This window comes from Arachis hypogaea, chromosome 19 (assembly GCF_003086295.3).
Source record: "Arachis hypogaea cultivar Tifrunner chromosome 19, arahy.Tifrunner.gnm2.J5K5, whole genome shotgun sequence".
Classification (NCBI taxonomy): domain Eukaryota; kingdom Viridiplantae; phylum Streptophyta; class Magnoliopsida; order Fabales; family Fabaceae; genus Arachis; species Arachis hypogaea.
Window position 1 is genome coordinate 121,026,762 of NC_092054.1, and position 22,787 is coordinate 121,049,548.

Here is a 22,787-nt window from a genome sequence, read left to right on the forward strand (position 1 = left end):
TCTCTGATGCAACAGAATTGCAAGTTTCATGGTCTTCCATCCGAAGATCCTTTTCAGTTCTTAACTAAATTCTTGCAAATCTGTGATACTTTTAAGACCAATGGGGTTGATCCCGAGGTCTACAGGCTTATGCTTTTCCCATTTGATGTAAGAGACAGAGCTAGAATATGGTTGGACTCTCAACCTAAAGATAGCCTGAACTCTTGGGATAAGATGGTCACGGCTTTCTTAGCCAAGTTCTTTCCTCCTCAAAAGCTTAGCAAGCTTAGAGTGGATGTTCAAACCTTCAAACAGAAAGAAGGTGAATCCCTCTATGAAGCTTGGGAGAGATACAAGGAACTGACCAAAAGGTGTCTTATGACATGCTTTCAGAATGGACCATCCTGGATATATTCTATGATGGTTTGTCTGAATTATCAAAGATGTCATTGGACTATTCTGCAGGTGGATCCATTCACCTAAAGAAAACGCCTGCAGAAGCTCCAGAACTCATTGACATGGTTGCAAATAACCAGTTCATGTACACTTCTGAAAGGAATCCTGTGAGTAATGGGACACCTCAGAGGAAGGGAGTTCTTGAAATTGATACTCTGAATGCCATATTGGCTCAGAAGAAAATATTGACTCAGCAAGTCAATATGATTTCTCAGAGTCTGAATGAATTGCAAGCTGCATCCAACAGTACTAAAGAAGCATCTTCTGAAGAAGAAGCTTATAATCCTGAGAACCCTGTAATAGCAGAGGTAAATTACATGGGTGAACCCTATGGAAACACCTATAATCCCTCATGGAGAAATCACCCAAATTTCTCATGGAAGGATCAACAAAAGCCTCAATAAGGCTTTAATAATGGTGGAAGAAACAGGTTTAGCAATAGCAAGCCTTTTCCATCATCCACTCAGGAACAGACAGAGAATTCTGAGCAGAATCCATCTAGCTTAGCAAACATAGTCTCTGATCTATCTAAGGCCACTCTGAGTTTCATGAATGAAACATGGTCATCCATTCGAAATTTGGAGGCACAAGTGGGCCAGCTGAGTAAAAGGGTCACTGAAACTCCTCCCAGTACTCTCCCAAGCAATACAGAAGAAAATCCAAAAAGAGAGTGCAAGGCCATTACCTTACTTGGTGTGGCCGAACCCAAAGAAGAGGAGGAGGACATGAATCCTAGTGAGGAAGACCTCCTGGGACGTCCAGTGACCAATAAGGAGTTCCCCTTTGAGGAACCAAAGGAATCTGAGGCTCATACAGAGACCATAGAGATTCCATTCAACTTACTTCTGCCCTTCATGAGCTCTGATGAGTATTCTTCCTCTGAAGAGAATGAAGACATTACTGAAGATCAAGTTGCTAAGTACCTTGGTGCAATCATGAAGCTGAATGCCAAATTATTTGGTAATGAGACTTGGGAAGATGAACCTCCCTTGCTCACCAATGAACTGAATGCATTGGATAGGCAGAAATTACCTCAAAAGAAACAGGATCCTGGTAAATTCTTAATTCCCTGTACCATAGGCACCATGTCCTTTGAGAAGGCTCTGTGTGACCTGGGGTCAGGCATAAACTTAATGTCACTCTCTTTAATGGAGAAACTGGAATCTTTAAGGTACAAGCTGCCAGAATCTCATTAGAGATGGCAGACAACTCAAGAAAAGAGGCTTATGGACAAGTAGAGGACGTGTTAGTAAAGGTTGAAGGCCTTTACATCCCTGCTGATTTCATAATCATAGACACTGGGAAGGATAAGGATAAATCTATCATCCTTGGAAGACCCTTCCTAGCCATAGCAAAAGCTGTGATTGATGTGGACAGAGGAGAGTTGGTCCTTCAACTGAATGAGGACAACCTTATGTTTAAAACTCCAGGATCTCCTTCTGTAACCATGGAGAGGAAGCATGAAAAGCTTCTCTCACTGCAGAGTCAACCAAAGCCCCCACAGTCAAACTTTAAGTTTGGTGTTGGGAGGCCACAACCAAACTCTAAGTTTGGTGTTGAACCCCCACATTCAAACTCTAAGTTTGGTGTTGGGAGGTCCCAACAATGCTCTGATTATCTGTGAGGCTCCATGAGAGCTCACTGTCAAGCTAGTGACAATAAAGAAGCGCTTGTTGGGAGGCAACCCAATGTTATTTAATTATATCTATTTTATTTTTATTATTATTTCGTGTTTTATCAGGTTGATGATCATGTGAAGTCACAAAAACTACTGAAAAATCAAAAACAGAATGAAAAATAGCATTAAAAATAGCACACCCTAGAGGAAGAGCAGTCTGGCATTTAAACGCCAAAAACAAGCATATGTCTGGCGTTTAACGCCAGAAACAAGCACCAAGCTGGCGTTAAACGCCAAAAACTGGCTACATTTGGACGTTTAACGCCAGAAACAGGCACCATTCTGGCGTTAAATGCCAGTATTGCATACAAGGGGTGTTTTGCACGCCTAATTGGAGCAGGGATGCTAAGTCCTTGGCCCCTCTGGATCTGTGGACCCCACAGGATCCCCACCTACCCCACCTCTTCTTCTCTCTCTCCCACCTTTTCATAACACTCTTCTCCAAATACCCTTCACCAATCACCTCCATTTCTCCTCCAAAACCATCATACAACCCACCTGCACCCACCCACTCAAATTCAAACCATCACTCCTTCCTTTTCACACATCATAACCACCTAAAACCCCCCTTGGCTGAACCATTCACACACCTCCATCTCCTCCATTTCTTCTTCTTCTACTACTTCCTTTCTTCTTTTGCTCAGGGACGAGCAAACCCTTTAAGTTTGGAGTGGTAAAAGCATTGCTTTTTGTTTTTCCATAACCATCAATGGCACCTAAGGCCAGAGAAACCTCAAGAAAGAGGAAAGGGAAGGCAATTGCTTCCACCTCTGAGTCATGGGAGATGGAGAGATTCATCTCAAAAGTCCATCAAGACCACTTCTGTGAAGTTGTGGCCAAGAAGACATCCTCATTGAAGAGGAGCCCATCACTAAGAAAAAGATGGAGCAAACAAGAAATCATGGACCTCAACAAGAGCATGAGGAAATTCCTCACCATGAAATCCCTGAGATGCCTCATGGGATGCACTTTCCTCCACAGAACTATTGGGAGCAAATCAACACCTCCCTAGGAGAATTAAGTTCCAACATGGGACAACTAAGGATGGAGCACCAAGAACACTCCATCATCCTCCATGAGATTAGAGAAGATCAAAGAGCTATGAGGGAAGAGACATAGAGGAGCTCAAGAGCACCATTGGTTCTTCAAGAAGAGGGAGACACCACCCTCACTAAGGTGGACCCGTTCCTTAATCTCCTTGTTCTTATTTTCCTATTTTTCGTTTACTATGCTTTATGTTTATGTTTGTGTCTTATTACATGATCATTAGTATTTAAGTGTCTATGTCTTAAAGCTATGAATGTCCTATGAATCCATCACCTTTCTTAAATGAAAAACGTTTTAATCACAAAAGAACAAGAAGTACATGATTTCAAATTCATCCTTGAAACTAGTTTAATTATTTTGATGTGGTGACAATACTTTTGTTTTCTGAATGAATGCTTGAACAGTGCATATGTCTTTTGAATTTGTTGTTTATGAATGTTAAATATGTTGGCGCTTGAAAGAATGATGAAAAGGAGAAATGTTATTGATAATCTGAAAAATCATAAAAATGATTCTTGAAGCAAGAAAAAGCAGTGAATACAAAAGCTTGCAAAAAAAAAGAGAAAAGAAAAATGGCAAAAAAAAAGAGAAAAAAAAAAAGAAAAAGCAAGCAGAAAAAGCCAAAAGCTCTTTAAACCAAAAGGCAAGAGCAAAAAGCCAATAGCCCTTAAAACCAAAAGGCAAGGGTAAAATAAAAAGGATCCAAGGCTTTGAGCATCAGTGGATAGGAGCGCCTAAAGGAATAAAATCCTGGCCTAAGCGACTAAACCAAGCTGTCCCTAACCATGTACTTGTGGCGTGAAGGTGTCAAGTGAAAACTTGAGACTGAGCGGTTAAAGTCGAGGTCCAAAGCAAAAAGAAGAGTGTGCTTAAGAACCCTGGACACCTCTAATTGGGGACTCTAGCAAAGCTGAGTCACAATCTGAAAAGGTTCACCCAGTTATGTGTCTGTGGCATTTATGTATCCGGTGGTAATATTGGAAAACAAAGTGCTTAGGGCCACGACCAAGACTCATAAAGTAGTTGTGTTCAAGAATCAACATACTGAACTAGGAGAATCAATAACACTATCTGAATTCTGAGTTCGTATAGATGCCAATCATTCTGAACTTCAAGGGATAAAGTGAGATGCCAAAACTGTTCAGAAGCAAAAAGCTACTAGTCCCGCTCATCTAATTGGAGCTAAATTTCATTGATATTTTAGAGTTTATAGTATATTCTCTTCTTTTTATCCTATTTGATTTTCAGTTTCTTGGGGACAAGCAACAATGTAAGTTTGGTGTTGTGATGAGCGGATAATTTATACACTTTTTGGCATTGTTTTTAGTATGTTTTTAGTATAATTTAGTTAGTTTTTAGTATATTTTTATTAGTTTTTAAATAAAAATTACATTTCTGGACTTTACTATGAGTTTGTGTGTTTTTCTGTGATTTTAGGTAATTTCTGGCTGAAATTGAGGGACTTGAGCAAAAATCATATTCAGAGGCTGAAGAAGGACTGCAGATGCTGTTGGATTCTGACCTCCCTGCACTCGAAATGGATTTTCTGCAGCTACATAACTCCAAATGGCGCGCTCTCAATTGCGTTGGAAAGTAGACATTCAGGGCTTTCCAGCAATATATAATAGTTCATACTTTGTCTGAGTTTAGATGACGCAAATTGGCGTTCAACACCAGCTCTCTGCTCTTTTCTGGAGTTAAAAGCCAGAAACAGGTTGCAAAGCAGAGTTAAACGCCAGAAACACGTTACAAACTGGTGTTTAACTCCAAGGAAGACCTCTACACGTGAAAGCTTCAATGCTCAACCCAAGCACACACCAAGTGGGCCCGGAAGTGGATTTCTGCATCATTTACTTATTTCTGTAACCCTAGTAATTAGTTTAGTTTAAAAAGGACTTTTTACTATTGTATTTACATCTTTAGTTTTATCTTTGGACTATGTTTTAGAGGCTGGCCATTCGGCCATGCCTAGACCTTGTTCTTATGTATTTTCAACGGTGGAGTTTCTACACCCCATAGATTAAGGTGTGGAGCTCTACTGTTCCTCGAGAATTATTGCAAAGTACTATTGTTTTTCTATTCAATTCAAGCTTATTCCCATTCTAAGATATTCATTCGCACCCAAGAACAAGATGAATGTGATGATTATGTGACGTTCATCACCATTCTCACCTATGAACGCGTGCCTGACAACCACTTCCGTTCTACATGAAGATGAGATAGAATGAGTATCTCTTAGATATCTAATACAGGGGACCGAGTCCGAGATATTAGAGTCTTCGTGGTATAAGTTAGAACCCATGGATGGCCATTCCCGAGATCTGGAAAGACTAAACCTTGTCTGTGGTATTCCGAGTAGGATCTGGGAAGGGATGGCTGTGACAAGCTTCAAACTCCCGAGTGCTGGGCATAGTGACAGACGCAAAAGGATAGTAAATCCTATTCCAGCATGATCGAGAACCAACAGCTGATTATCCATGCAGTGACAGCGCATTGGACCATTTTCACTGAGAGGACGGGATGTAGCCATTGACAATGGTGATGCCCAACATACAGCTTGCCATGGAAAGGAGTATGAAGGATTGGATGAAAGCAGTAGGAAAGCAGAGATTCAAAAGGAACTAAGCATCTCCATACGCTTATCTGAAATTTCCACCAATGAATTACATAAGTATCTCTATCTTTATTTTACGTTTTATTTATCTTTTAATTATTAAAACTCTATAACCATTTGAATCCGCCTGACTGAGATTTACAAGGTGACCATAGCTTGCTTCAAGCCAACAATCTCCGTGGGATCGACCCTTACTCACGTAAGGTTTATTACTTGGACGACCCAGTGCACTAGCTGGTTAGTTGTGCGAAGTTGTGACACAGAATTAAGATTATGAACGTGCGTATTAAGTTTTTAGTGCCGTTACCAAGGAATGAACGATCACGATTTTGCATACCAGCTCCACAGCAACTCCCTCTCTCTCCCAACGTCGCTCACTCATAGCAGACCAGGGAAGCAGAAACGGAGCTCCATCGTGCTTCTCGTTCGAAGCTGGCAAGGACGATGGCGCGGTGACCCCGACGGCAACTGGGCGTAACTCGCAGCTCCGTGGGTGAAGACGACGTGGTGAGTTCCTCTTCTCTTCTCCTCTGCGCGACACGACTCTAACTGCAAACTCCAAGGCGGCACGACGGCGGTGGTAAAGCCCGACGCACCGGCGACGCTCCTCCCTCCCCTCTTCCTTCCTTCCTTCTCCGTGCATCCCTCACCCCACTTCCCTTTCTGTCTTGTTCTTTCCCTCTTCAGGTGGCTGGGTGTGTGTTTAGAGTAGAGAGGGGCAGCAACTGCGGCTGCTAGGGTTTGAGGGAGCTAGGGTTTCATTTTTGAAACTTAGGGTTAGGGGTACTTTTGTAATTTCAAATAAAAGTAGGGGTAACATAGTAATTAGGAACAAATTTTAATCCAACAAAATTAATGTATAGAAATACTATTTGCTCCTCAATTTTACAAATTATTTTCAATAAAATGTTCCAACCAAATAATTAGAAGTAATATATTTAATTTCTTCATTTTCCAAAATAGCAGTACTAATATTTAAAAATATCAATCATTCAATCCAAATCATATAAAATTCTTATTATTTCATAACTAACAACTTTATAATTCAAATATAGAAAATAATCCAATAATTGTAAAATTGGATAATAATCATAACTCATCTCAAATTCAATAAATCAAAACTTGCCTTAATTATCTTTAATAAAATAATTTCTGAAATTAAGGTTATAAATAACTATATGATCTGAGACTTGATCATAATAAGACTTTTCAAAGGTTCTGGGTCTTACATTCTACCCACCTTACAAAATTTTTCGTCCTCGAAAATTGATACAAAACGAAAGAAATTTCATAACAGTTCACCCTTGAACACGTTTAAGGAAGAAGCAAAAATATCTCAACATATAAACATATATACGGTTTTTTAAATACTTGGATGGTCATATGCATAAAGATACAATGGTAGGAGTGTGATTGCAAAGCAAACGTTACAAGTTAGGCTCAACGCAAAAGGTGACATGGTTCAAACATGTGATAGTAAAGCAAGGCATCGAAGGCTATAAAACAGGATGGGGTTAGGACGACGTGCGCAACATCCGCGCACTAATCTCATATCGACCTCAAAGCTTCAACTTTCCGACTCCATCAAGCACTTTTCAATCCCCATATTCGATCATAAGCCTAACAACCGCAAACCCGTTCGCAAGGGACAAAACAACCATAACTCATAACGTTGCACACTTACCGCTTCACCTTCCATATACACATATCACGTCTTAAAGAGCTAACGCGTCGCGTTACTATGTCTACAAGTCGCACGTGATATCAAAACAATTCTCGAGTCTACTCAGAAGGATACAAGATTTAGAAAGGAGAGACAATTGTCAGATAATACTCATAGATTTGAGAGAATGTATCCAATCCCAGACAAGCAAGGATGATCAAGCAAATGAAGTTTGCTAGAAGCCATCCAATTGACAATTTCAAAAATAACCCTTGGATCAAAGAAATTCAATAGGACCAGTAAGTAGAAAATCAGTGCATTAGTTTGAACAAATTTCAAGCTGAGTCGAAGAAGTATGAGGTTTGCAGAAGAGAAGATTTCAAACCCAAGACAAAGCTCACAGAACTCAAGAGCACGATTAGAAATACTCCCGAATACATTGTTCATAAAAGAATCGAAAACATGCGGAAAAATCGTTTCACAGTCTAAAAGAAAGTCAAGTAATAAACATTCTTCAAGAGAGTAACAGAAGCATAAACGTGGCTTTGCTGTAATACAACTTCATGTTAAAACAGATCATGTAGAATCTTAAAAACAAACTGTACACTGGTTTGGCCAAGAGCCCAAAATATTTCCTCAACTATGTTAGAAAGATAATTAGGTGCGCAACCTAACCAAAAGCAACCATAAAAACTCAGAAGAAAATCAAATGCTTGTTCAAAAATTCTCAAGGTTCATATTCAAACAAGCGTGTATAAAAATTATAGCAAGGATGAAAGAGTAAGTTAAACTCTATTTAGAAAAGAAAATCCGAGGCAAAAAAAAAAGAATCTGTTGGTAATTTGGTAAAGGAAATAAGTGATGCGTTACCAACGAACCAGTTTCCACTAAACAAGGAAGCTTTTCAAAACCTCATTTAAAATAGCACATGCCAACTTTAAATTAACTTCATCAAAATTGAACAATGGTTTCAATCTCAATCAAGCAACAGAAAAATAAATTCAATTTAGAACTTCTTCAAGGAGAATTCAAAACTTCAAAAAGTTCGAAAAAAGAATTTAAAGTATACTTGAAATCACCATCTCAGAAAGATATTCAAGAAAATTAGGATGTACTTAAAAAGGAGTCAAGTCATACAAGAAAGAACTTTAAACCAAGATAGTTCAAACAAGATCCACTAGGCATGAGACATCAAACAAACTTTCAATTGATCCAAAAGAATACAAAGTCATAGGAAGAGACAATTCAATCATTAGTAATTTCTCAAGGATAAATCTTTGACTAAAAACTCTTGTAGAGATAATGAGAGAATAAACGATGCACTAATTTGAAACGAATCAAACTGACTCACATAAGAATGACATCCATGAGAGAGGAAAAACCAAGATCAATGGTAATGTTCACAAGATGTAGAAGATTATTTAAAAACATAGTCAAGTGTGACATTCATGGAGATGGAAGGCTTAAGAGAAAATCTAGTCTGCTCATAAGAAGAAGGCTATGAGTCCAACATTTTCAAAGGAATAACAATGGCATAAACAATGTGGTATGCTAAATCAAACTCAAATCAAGATAAATTAAGTGAAGTTTATCAAACGAAACCCAATCGGAATAAAAGCGAAAAAATCCTTCCTTTTTAGAATTTTGAAAAATACCCAAATACATAGTCAAATGAAGATGTGCATTGGAACTATAGTAAAATTACTAGAAGATCAAATTGTAATTTAAAGTAAATGCAGTCCCGCAAACCAGTAAAAGTACAGGCGAAGTATTAGAAATAAATAGTTGGTAAACTGTATAAGAAATCTTCAAAGTTCCACATATAGATAAGTGTATATCTAGTCAACAGCAATATTTATAAAAATCTCAAAATTGGCCGTGATCACTGTCAAATAAGAGAAAAACTGAATCAACAAGTTCTCCAAGAATGGACTCGGAATCCGGAGTTAAAATGCACAACGCAATAGGACAAGTTTAAAGCTATAGCAAGGAATACATGAATCAAGAAGAACTCAAACAGAGAAAGATAGATGCAACAAGGATTTTTAACAAGCATATGCACTTAAGATCAAACAAGAATGCATATGAATAGAGAAATAGAGTGGAAACATCAAATTACTTTTCAAGAGGAGTAGCAAATAAGAACTTCAAGTTAGGATATGAAAGAACAGGTCGACTCGAATAGAATTTCAAGACACACAACTGAATAGCCTCGAGAAATAGTTTCCAACGTTCCCAAAACCCGCGATTCGCTTTACTCAAAACTCGCATATCATTTATGACAACCCATTAGTGCTCTCATATACACAATTCACTAGTATTAAGCCGGCCAAACTTAATACCAAGAATTATGCAATGCAAGACTAACAGCGTTAATCAATAGATCGTTATGTGCATAAAGCTTTAATTCTAATCATTCGACAAGACCTAATACATGACAAACGCTCAGAGTATGCAACTGAAGCATAGTCGGTCCATTCCTCAGGCTCTACAGGAAAGACCACTCTGATACCATAATGTAACACCCTAACTATCAAAGCTCACGCTTCCGACTGTGCTACTCTGATAGCTCGGACATTACGACGACTCTTATACTATTTAATACTAAAATATGAGCCTGTTTAAAATTTTAAACCGCAATACCGATCCAAGGATACTTTCGCTCGATAATGTACATCCATATATATACATATACATATATAATATTACAAGCATTAATCAATACAATTCCTATCCCTCTTACAGAATATATTGAGATAAAGGCGAGGGTATAACAAATAATAATCTAAAGCAATACAGAGGATTTCAACAACAACTAAATAAACTCTTCGTGACTTCTGCGCCCATATCCTGAAAGGGGAAAAATGTAGGGGGGTGAGAACATCATCCTCGAAAGGGTTCTCAGTAGAGGGTTTTTAGGAATTACTGTAATAGGATACGTGAAGGTAAACCGTACCATTGATTAATAACCGTCTCATTACTCTTTTCAAAAACAACGGTTTACAATAAAAGAGAAATCAGATATCTTTTCTAAAAGAAGAACCGTTCAATTCTCAAAAACTCAAAAGCCTTTCAAAAGGTTTATCTATGCTGAACCAAAATAGCCTTTCATATTTTATTCCAAACCAGAAACATAAAACCGAAATCAACCATTGGTTCACTTCATTCCAACCACGGCCCTAGGCCCAAACAATCCAACCATCAACCAATCACCACGATCCAACAGAGTCCCAGTTGCAAACACAGATAGGAAGTTCAAGCACAAACAAACAGTTACAGCAAGTAGAACAAATAGCAGTTAATTACAAGTAGTCACAAAGGCAAACCAAGTACAATATGCACACCCAAACAATGTCCCATAGATGCATATGATGCATGCCTGTCCTAGTGGCTGATAATATCATCTGTCGGTTATAAAGCCAACCTGACAAGTCTTGGTAGCTAACCATTGGACTGTCCCTCTGTCATGCATCTCCAACTCGAGTTATACTCAACATAATCGTGATCATAATCATGATCCATATTCAACACCCTCACTGGTGTATATTCACAGGGGCGAGCTCATCTGGGGCTTTCACAGTGCCCGGCCACCCTTACGACATAGGGTCAACAGAGTATCAAGTCTCAACCCGGAGCACGTGGTGGCTAGCCACTACTACTACCCAGGGAAACTCGTATCTCAGATAGTGGAAGTGTAAAATCACAATTATCAATATCTCAGCATATATGCATTCATTCTCAGCCATGGATCAACATCCATCTCAGCCATCCGGCTCACGGTTCAATCCAGAACCAGCCAATATTCATAATCATACACAGCCATTTCGGCCCATAATAAAATAGCACTTCCACCATTCAACATCATTAAATTCATAAAATCGGTATTTAAGCCATAAATCACTTTTCTCAATTCATTTCACTTTGAAATCAAGTTTCAACTCTTTTCAGCCTTGGCTTTAAAGATCTCATTTCTCAAATCATCTCAGGCTCATAAGCCACTTTTACTCAAGGTAAATTCCCCTTTGAAAACAATGCCACTCTCGGCATCCTCTTTCCAAAACTTCCATAACCATGGCAAGTTAAAGATTTATTTTGAAACATTCAAAATTATCCATCCAACAATGGGATTTTATAACAAAAGTTCCTTGGCAGAGTCCCAAGTCTTTAGGGGAGAATAACATAACTCATTTCGCCAAATCCACTTAAAATCATTAAAACCTTGGCTTCCTGATTTAAGTAATAAAATAGGATCTAGGTCAAACCGAGTCACGTAATCATTTACTTCTTTCAAAGCCGTTTCCTTTACTTAGGCAAAACCAACTTCAACCCCCATGATAAATTCTAAAGCATTTCAACTATTCAAAATTGTTTTAGTCTTGTAAGAATTCAAAATTCAAAGAGTACTTAAAACCTTTCCCAAAACATTTCAAAATGAAACTTGTCAATAGGCATTCAGGTTCTTTCAAAGTCATTCAAACTCCTCTAATTGAGGCGCTCAAGTCAAATTCAAAGGCATTGCCCTTGTCACATTTAAAACAGGTTTAAAACATAAATTTCATCTAAATAACTTTCTCCTGAAAGAGATACAATGCCTTTCTTAAGAAGCAAGACTAAATCACAATTTCCTCTTTAATAATTCATTTCAAAAGCATGAATCATCCTTTTCTTGATAAATCAAATAAATAGTAGAAGTCTTTAATTCATCATTTTTCCAGACAATATTTCAATAAAGACTCGGATTTTATAGAAATTTCGACAACACCTCCCCTAAAACTTGGACTTTGCCACCCAGTTCGGGTCCCAACAAAACCATTCCACAATCCTTTTCAACAGTCCAAAATCCAAAATCATTTCAAAGGCAAGCCAAAATCCAACAGTCAATCTCAATACCATATTTCAAGAAAACCATTTCAAAAATCAAGTCATTATCAGCCGAATAAACTCATTTCTAAAGTTTCAAGGAAACGGTTCAGTAACAACCATTTATCAAAAACCAGATCATTTAAAGCAAGCCAGACTGAATTCAAGAGTGTATTCTATTTTTCACCTTCTTAAGAAAATCCATTCAACTCAAATCAATTTCCAACGGATTAAACTCGATCTCAAAGGTTTAAAAGAATCAACTTCAAAAGCATTTCGTTTCACAAAGCCACACAACAATCCAATCAAACAAATATTCATAATCATTCGAGACAATCAATAATACATAAGGCTGCTACTACCACCAAATACACATTGCCTCACATCAGTATCCATATGTAATAATTTCATACATAAAATATAGTTTTCGGAAAGCACCCCTACCTCAAAACGCAAATTCCATAATCCAAACGCCTCATAAGTTCTTTTCGCCTCAACTCGAAATCAAAGGAAGATTCAAAGCACAGCCCCACACATTTTCGCAGCAGCATAAATAGCTCTAAATTACAACAAGCAACCTCAGTTACTAAACTCTAGGAACATTAATACTGTAAAGGCTTTAATACAGGTACGGGACACTAACGTAAGGCTTTCGAAACATAATTTCTTACCGGAATAACAACACGAAGCAGCTGCGATTTCGAACCGGCCCCGGCAACAGCTCCGGCGGCGGCCGAAAGCTCTGGTGGATCAACTATAAAAACTGCGCAACATTAAAACCTTCTCGAAATCCAAAAAGGCAGAAACCTCAAATAAAATCCTTGCTGGCAACTTTTCCAGCGATGGTAGAAGTAGCCAGAAGCTCCGGCGGTGGTTTCGGTGGCCTCAGAACTCTGGCGACAGTATTAGAAGTGCCAGCCAAGCACTGTAGAGCAACAGGTCAGTAGACGCGGAGGTAACCGGTAGTGAAAGGCAGTGGCGAAGGTGGGCTTCTCCTCCATCGCGTTCTGGCCCTCCGGCGATGAGGTGTATGGCGCCGACGTGCAGGGCGATGGCAACGACCCCCCACTCACGGCAACGGCGGTGATAGCGGCGGCTTCACCCTCCCGTGCGTGTCTTCCTCTCTCCCAGCGGCGCTCAATCTGAGCCTTCCTCTCCGACGCGATGCGGCGGCGACCGGCGCAGCTCGTGGCTCCACAGCGACTCCCTCTCTCTCCCAACATCGCTCACTCATGGCAGACCAGGGAAGAAGAAACGGAGCTCCATCGTGCTTCTCGTTCGGAGCTGGCAAGGACGACGGCGCGGTGACCCCGACGGCAACTGGGCGCAACTCGCAGCTCTGTGGGTGACGGCGACATGATGAGTTCCTCTTCTCCTCTCCTCTGCGTGACACGACTCTGACTGCGGACTCCAAGGCGGCGCGACGGCGGTGGTGAAGCCCGACGCACCGGCGACACTCCTCCCTCCCCTCTTCCTTCCTTCCTTCTCCGTGTATCCCTCACCCCACTTCCCATTCTTTCTCGTTCTTTCCCTGTTCAGGTGGCTGGGTGTGTGTTTAGAGTAGAGAGGGGTAGCAGCTGCGGCTGCTTGGGTTTGAGGGAGCTAGGGTTTCATTTTTGAAACTTAGGGTTAGGGGTACTTTTGTAATTTCAAATAAAAGTAAGGGTAACATAGTAATTAGGAACAAATTTTAATCCAACAAAATTAATGTATAGAAATATTATTTGCTCCTCAATTTTACAAATTATTTTCAATAAAATGTTCCAACCAAATAATTAGAAGTAATATATTTAATTTCTTCATTTTCCAAAATAGCAGTACTAATATTTAAAAATATCAATCATTCAATCCAAATCATATAAAATTCTTATTATTTCATAACTAACAACTTTATAATTCAAATATAGAAAATAATCCAATAATTGAAAAATTGGATAATAATCATAACTCATCTCAAATTCAATAAATCAAAACTTGCCTTAATTATCTTTAATAAAATAATTTCTGAAATTAAGGCTATAAATAACTATATGATCTGAGACTTGATCATAATAAGACTTTTCAAAGGTTCTGGGTCTTACATTCTACCCACCTTACAAAATTTTTCGTCCTCGAAAATTGATACAAAACGAAAGAAATTTCATAACAGTTCACCCTTGAACACATTTAAGGAAGAAGCAAAAATATCTCAACATATAAACATATATACGGTTTTTTAAATACTTGGATGGTCATATGCATAAAGATACAATGGTAGGAGTGTGATTGCAAAGCAAACGTTACAAGTTAGGCTCAACGCAAAAGGTGACATGGTTCAAACATGTGATAGTAAAGCAAGGCATCGAAGGCTATAAAACAGGATGGGGTTAAGACGACGTGCGCAACATCCGCGCACTAATCTCATATCAACCTCAAAGCTTCAACTTTCCAACTCCATCAAGCACTTTTCAATCCCCATATTCGATCATAAGCCTAACAACCGCAAACCCGTTCGCAAGGGACAAAACAACCATAACTCATAACGTTGCACACTTACCGCTTCACATTCCATATACACATATCACGTCTTAAAGAGCTAACGCGTCGCGTTACTATGTCTACAAGTCGCACGTGATATCAAAACAATTCTCGAGTCTACTCAGAAGGATACAAGATTTAGAAAGGAGAGACAATTGTCAGATAATACTCATAGATTTGAGAGAATGTATCCAATCCCAGACAAGCAAGGATGATCAAGCAAATGAAGTTTGCTAGAATCCATCCAATTGACAATTTCAAAAATAACCCTTGGATCAAAGAAATTCAATAGGACCAGTAAGTAGAAAATCAGTGCATTAGTTTGAACAAATTTCAAGCTGAGTCAAAGAAGTATGAGGTTTGCAGAAGAGAAGATTTCAAACCCAAGACAAAGCTCACAGAACTCAAGAGCACGATTAGAAATACTCCCGAATACATTATTCATAAAAGAATCGAAAATTTGCGGAAAAATCATTTCACATTCTAAAAGAAAGTCAAGTAATAAACATTCTTCAAGAGAGTAACAGATTATGATTATGATTGTGAATAACCCGAGTCGGGGATGCACGACAGAGGGACAGTCCAATGGTTAGCTACCAGGACTTGTCGGGTTGGCTTTATAACCGACAGATGAGACTCATCAGCCATAGGGCAAGCATACATCATTTGCATATGTATGAATTGTTTGGGTTTGCCTATTTGTTTGGAGTGCTATATCATATATGCTATGTTACCTGACTATATGCTATCTATTCTACTTATACCTTAATTGTGTATTACTTGTCTGCATTGATTGTGTTTGTACAACTGAGAGGTCCCTTATGTTGGTGTCGGTGGATGCTGAGGGCTATTCTTGTTGAAATGGAATAATGATATGATTAATTTAAAATGATGGTTATTGAATAAGATAAATTGAGTTCCCTGGGTAGATGCAGTGAAGTGATTTCACTTGCTCCAGGTTGATAATGAGATCATATGAGTTCCCTGGGTAGACGCAGTGAAGTGATTTCACTTGCTCCAGGTGAGAGTATGAAGTGTTGATATAGAATTGCTAAGACAAAAATAACTGGTGATGTTTTGGCTTATGATTCTGATCCTGTTTTGTGAGAGAGTCAGAAAGTTGAGAAGCATGAGGAATATGAATTAGATTTAGCATTCCCTTATGACAGTTGCTTGTTTATGGATTAGCAAGAACATAGGGTGAATATTTGGTGAAAGGAAGTTTAGGATGCTTAGTGAGATTTTATTGCAATGCATTTTATTTATTTTGCACTTTTCCCGTACTGGAAATCCATGGGTCGGGAGTTCTCATTCCGTATATATCTCTTGCTTTTCAGATACAGGTCCAGGTGCTCAGAAGTGAGCTGTGGTTCATCTGAGAGATGGCGAAGATTTTCATATTCTCTACTTTATATTTTGCTTAGAATTCTCTCCACCTTTATTTTGAAAAGCTCACATTATGTATTGAACTCTTTTAAACTTGCCTATAGAGGCTCTTATGTTTCTTTTGGGAGAGATTAAAAGATACTGTTGCCAACTACTATTATACTATAACCTAGCCGGCCTAAACTTTGCGGGTCGCGACTAATGGCTATTTACTTATGTTATATATATATAAACTGTCCTTCTCTTGTTCTCCTTTATGGCTTATTCCTTATATTGCTTTCGACTTCACGCTTTATGTTTTAGTTTTCGATACGTGAGCGATACGACTTCGCGATTTTATTTTTACTCTTTTCAAGCTTTTCAACTAATACTCCTTTCAATTATACTTATAATTATCTAATAAAAATTCACCTTGAGAGTCGTACCACCATAATATCATTGACTTATGACTCGAATATAAGAATTTGAATATTAGGGTGTTACATTTTTAACCCCTCTAATATTTTATCTAACTTTATCCCTATATATATATATATATATGAAATAACTCATAAGTTAATGAACTAATGAACTAAATTACCCAAAATTAAACTCAACTCGGTTGATAAATTCAAATTCAACTCAAGTATAATTTTTAAAATTTACAAGCCAAATTTATAAAAGAGTCAAATTAAATAGTCCACGAATTGGCTTCATTCATTCTAGACATAGCTTCCATATATATAAAACAGAAATATTTGATAAGTAAAGAAAATTAGCCAAAAATAATCATAATTTGTCTTATTTAGTATTCATTAATTATTACTGTAATAATTAGTGAATGTTAAATAAAATAAATTTTGACTTTTTTTTTATCTCTCTAACATTACTAAATTTCGACAATAAATTTATTGCAGGTAAAAGACATACGTCAAGTAAAATATTAACGTAATAATTTTTATGATAATTTGTTCTCTTCAAAAATACTTTTAATATTTTTTTACTATTATTTAACGTTAACATGTAAATAATAAATACTTGCTTTATCAATTAATGGCCTCAAAAGATATTCTATTAGAATAGTATTTTTTATATGGTAGGTAAAGGATTAATGAATATATAGTGACAACTTGTCCACATGTCCTGTAACTTTTTACTTATTTAATTGTGACTTTTAGTGTATGATCCGTTTATTTATTCAGTCAACTAATAAAAGTATTTTTTACAAATCTTAAAATAATGAAAAATTTTAATATCCCAAACGAAAAAAAAAAAAAAAAAAAAACACTAGTACATACTCTACTTATATGCTATAGAAGGATGGTTAGGAACAGTTTAACATTTAAAGAATCACCAAAACATTTATCTTCCTCTCCCCCCTCTCTTTTTTTTTTTTTTTCTTTTACCTTCCATTTCTTTTCCTTGGCGTTTTTTTCCTCCCTTCTTTCTTCTTTTTCATGAAAAATTAAAAGTATATTATCGAAGGAGAATTGCAAGCCAAAAATTAAATCTGAGATTGGAAGAAATTAAAAGCAATGAGTCCAGATCAACATGTATGTTGGAGGTAGAATAAAAAAGGCACATAAGACGGTTTTGGATTTGAGGCTTAGTTGGGATTTGAAAGAAAAATAAAACTTGTTCACATAGCAGCAATTTTTTATTAGTTTGATAAATATAAACTAATATGTTTAGTATTTAAATTATTAAGATGTTATACAACAAAAATATATTATTATGGAGGGAAAGTAGTACGATGCATGGGTGATGTCAATGTATTGCGTCACATAACATGTCCAGAATGCAAGCAATACGTAACCTTAATCTGCAAATTAAATAATAAACAAAAGGTTAAATGTATCGGATCATGGATCTCTTTATGTTCTGTAGCCTCAAGTAGCAGTTAATCAAATAATAATATGATGATGAAATGCTTTTCCCAAGCTAGTTGAATAAGAAAAAGAAAAGGTTGAATGCATGCAAAATAAGCTACAAGAATCTGTGATCCACTTCTGTCGCCATTAGACGCGCCATCAATTACTTCTGTATTCTTTCATTTTTCTGCATATGCAATTAAAACAAATATAATACAACCACTTCATTTCAAGTCTATATCTAGAGAGAGGAACGCTGGAATTTATTATTTTAAGAGGAATGCTAGGGTCAATAACTTTTGTGATTTATAGTCATCAAATAGTCATCAATGATGGTTTTAATGATGTGATATTGATGTGAGATTTCATCCAATGACTCACTTTTCTTTGCTGGTTACATGCTGGCCAGAATTTAACAAAATTGTTGGCTCTCTAGACTTTTTTTTATTTTTAGTTATTAGTTAGTTATTAATATTTAAAAGTAGGTAAATTTTATCTAATTTTTTTTAAAATAAAAGTTAAATTATCTATTGTAATATGTATAATAATTATTATATAAAATTGATTAGTTTATTAGGATTAATTTTAACTCTTAACTTAATTTAAATTTTGATAATCTAACTAATTAATTATGGAATAATTTTTTTGAAAATTATAAAAATCACTAGATAGTTAGATTGAATGTTAATATTCATCATTTTGATTAATATTCATAAAATTATGCATTTAACTTTTTCTTTTCTCATTACATAGTTGGGTTTAATATTTGATGTTGATTGATATGTGGAAAAACTTATTATGATAATATTTATTTAAAAAATATATATTATCAAATAAAAAATATATATTTAAATAGAATATTTAAAACTGCTACACTTTATTCTATTAACTAAAAAAAAAACTTACCAATTAAAACTGCTACATGTTTGTTGACTATTAAATATTTTTATTTCTATTTTTTTTAAATTTATCCTATTTCTTATTTATTTTTTTATGATTACATAATAAACTAAATAGTTTTATCCAATCATAAGGAGTAACTTATCATTTATTTTAGAGAAAATTGAATAAAAGTTAGACTAAAATATATTATTAGATTATTATACTAAAAAAATTAAGTTAACAATTAAAAATAATAATAAAAAATAATAAATTCTAATGAGCTTATAATATTTTTTACACACAATATATATATATATATATATATATATATATATATATATATATATATATATATATATATATATCTTAGTTGTTACTAGTATATATTATCCACTTAAAAAAAATACTAGAGGGTAAGAGAATTCATTATATATTTTTTGTTAACAATTTATCATTAATATTTAAAAATATAAACTAAAAATATGTCAATAAATTACTATACTAAAAAAATTAGGTTAATAATTAAAAATACTAACAAAATATAATAAATTCTGCCTACCTTTTATTTATTGTGATAAGAAGCTGAGTTGGATGCCCATTAATATATGGGCGGCTCAGTTTCTCAATGAAGAAATTATTTTGTTCTTCAATAAATGAGTTGTGGAAAAAAGGTGTTCCATCCTCTGAAGACACACAACAGCAATAATAAAACAAAAGCAAATGCAATTCTCTCTCTCTTTACTTTTAATACTTCTTTCTATCTTTATATATATACACATTACAACATATAATATTATTATATATATATAAATCATTATTGAGCTAATTATATTAATGCTAGAGTCTTTTATTTATACATCTTTATTTTATATTTAATATATCTTTTATTTATTTTACAACACATTATCAGCACGAAACTCTAACGAAATTTTAGGAAGACTCCAGGTAACAAATTTTTATTATGTTGAAGCTCTCTCATCTTGAATTTAATACTCTTGATATATCTGGAAATAATTATTTATCATGGATACTAGATGTTAAAATCCATCTTGATTTAATGGATCTTGAAAATACCATTAAGGCTGAAAATAATGCATCCCAAAAGGATAAAGGCAAAGCCATGATTTTTCTTCGTCGTCATGTTGACGTATGATTGAAAAATGAATATCCCACATTAAAAGATCCTGCAGATCTGTGGAAAGGTCTTGAAGAAAGATACAATCATCAAAAGACGGTGATACTTCCTCAAGCCCGATATGTTGGAGAAAATTTTCTCAACCTTCCATGCCTCGAACGTGCTCCTGCAGCAGCAGTATCGAGAAAAAGGGTTTAAAAAATATTCTGAGTTAATTTCTTGCCTTCTTGTTGCTGAACGCAACAATGAGTTACTCTTGAAAAATCATGAAGCGCGCCCAGCTGGCGCCACCCCATTTCCTGAAGTAAATGCGGCAATTAACCCCAGAAGAGGTAAATGGCAAGATTTTGATAACAAGAAAAATTATGGAAGGAAAAGAAATGATGTTCACAAGAAAGGATCTCACCAGAAGTGGGATAAAGAAAGAAATATTGGGCAAAGTAAATCAATTGAGGATAAAGGCTTGCGTTGTGGTGGAAAGGGCCATTGTCACGTACCTGTCGTACCCCAAGGCACCTAGTTGATATTTATTAAGCATCCTTGAAAAAGGATGACAAAGAAAAGGAAACAATGTTTGTTACAAATGATGAAAATTCCACCACTCATTATGATGTATCTAATTTCTTTAAGGATTCTGAAGAAAATATTGACTATTTGATCAATGATGGAATAGTTTGATATATGTATGTGTTTGTTAAGTATTTATGTGAATAATTTTACTGTGCATGTACTTCTACTCATCTTATTATTATTATCATTTGTTTTTGAAGAAAAATGGCAAGGACATATTCTGAAGATATTTGCCTTGCGGATAGTGCGAGTTCACACACTATTCTTAAAAGTAATATATATTTTACCCATCTTGTGCCAAAAGATGAATATGTTAATATTATTATTGGCTCGGACAATGTGATAGAAGGCTCTGGAAGAGCTATAATTTTGTTTCCTGGAGGAACAAAATTTATAATAAATAATGCACTATTATCTACCAAGTCCCTGAGGAACTTGTTGAGTTTCAAAGATATTCGCCGAAATGGATATCATATTGAAACGATGAATGAGGAAAATCATGAGTATTTATGTATCACAACTCATGATTCAAATAAGAAAGTTATATTAGAAAAATTACCCTCACTTTCATCTGGGTTGTATTATACCAAGATTAGTGCAATTGAATCACATGCCACTGTAAACCAGAAGTTTACTAGCCCAAATGAATTCATAACTTGGCATGATAGATTGGGTCATCCGGGAACAACCATGATGAGGAGAATTATTAAAAATTCTCATGGACATTCACTAAAGAACCAGAAGATTCTTAAAACTAGTGAATTTTGTTGTGCTACATGTTCTCAAGGGAAGTTAATTTTAAGGCCATCATCAGTAAAGATTGGATTTGAGTCCCCTGAATTCCTAGAAAGAATTCAAGGTGATATATGTGGACCTTTTCATCCACCATGTGGATCTTTTAGATATTTTGTGGTCCTGATAGACGCATCTTCGAGATGGTCACATGTGTGCTTATTATCTTCTTGTAACCTGGTGTTTGCGAGATTACTGGCTCAAATTATTCGATTAAAAGCACAATTTCCAGAAAATCCAATCAAAGCAATTCACTTTGATAATGCTGGTGAATTTACTTCCCAAGCTTTTGATGCTTATTGTATGGCTAATGGAATAAGTGTTGAACATCAAGTAGCTTATGTTCACACACAAAATGGGTTAGCAGAATCACTTATTAAGCGCCTCCAATTAATTGCTAGACCCTTGCTTATATGAGAACAAATCTCCCAACCTCGGTTTGGGGGCATGCAGTTTTACATGTCGTAGCACTTATTCATTTGAGGCCAACGAGTTACCATCAGTTCTCTCCTATGCAATTAGCTTTTGGCCAACAGCCAAATGTTTCCCATTTAAGAATATTTGGCTGTGCGATATATGTTCTCATTGCACCACCTAATCGCACCAAAATGGGACCCCAAAGAAAATTGGGGATATATGTTGGATATGATTCTCCCTCTATAGTGAGGTATCTTGAGATACAAACGGGAGATGTATTTAAAGCCCGGTTTGCGGATTGTCATTTTGATGAATCAAAATTTCTAACATTAGGGGGAGAGAATAAGCTTCCTGAAAAGGAACTTAATTGGAATGCATCATCGTTGATGCATTTAGATCCTCGGTCAGGGCAATATGAACTAGAAGTTCAAAAGATTATACATTTGCAAGAATAGCAAATGAATTGCCTGATGCATTTTCTGATACAAAGAGGATAACCAAATCTTATATACCAGCGGAAAATGCTCCAATTCGAATTGATGTCCCAGTAAGACAAGTAGCCACTGAAGTAAATTCACGCCAGAAGCGTGGCAGGGCAGAAAATGCCCCAATTCGAATTGATGTCCCAGTAGGACAAATAACCACGGAAGCAAATACACGCCAGAAGCGTGGCAGGCCTGTTGGTTCCAAAGATAAAAATCCTCGAAAAAGAAAAGAGGTAAATACGATTCCTGTTGAAAAAGACATAGTAGAGACACCTGCAGTTGTCCAAAATTCTGATATAACGCCAGAAGACGTTTAGGTACCTGAAAATTGTGAAAATGACGAGATCTCGATAAATTATGTCTTTACAAGAGAGAAATAGGACCGAAATAAGACAATTGTTAATGAAATATTTGCATATAATGTGGCATTAAATATCATGCATGAAAGTAAGGATC

General features: G+C 36.1%; 1 non-coding gene across 1 annotated transcript; it reads right to left on the reverse strand.

Annotated features, from left to right (window-relative positions):
- Positions 1 to 261: 261 nt before the first annotated feature.
- LOC112782123 (small nucleolar RNA R71) lies at positions 262 to 364 on the reverse strand. The gene has a single exon (XR_003192861.1). It is a non-coding gene; the product is annotated as a small nucleolar RNA R71 (small nucleolar RNA).
- Positions 365 to 22,787: the final 22,423 nt, after the last annotated feature.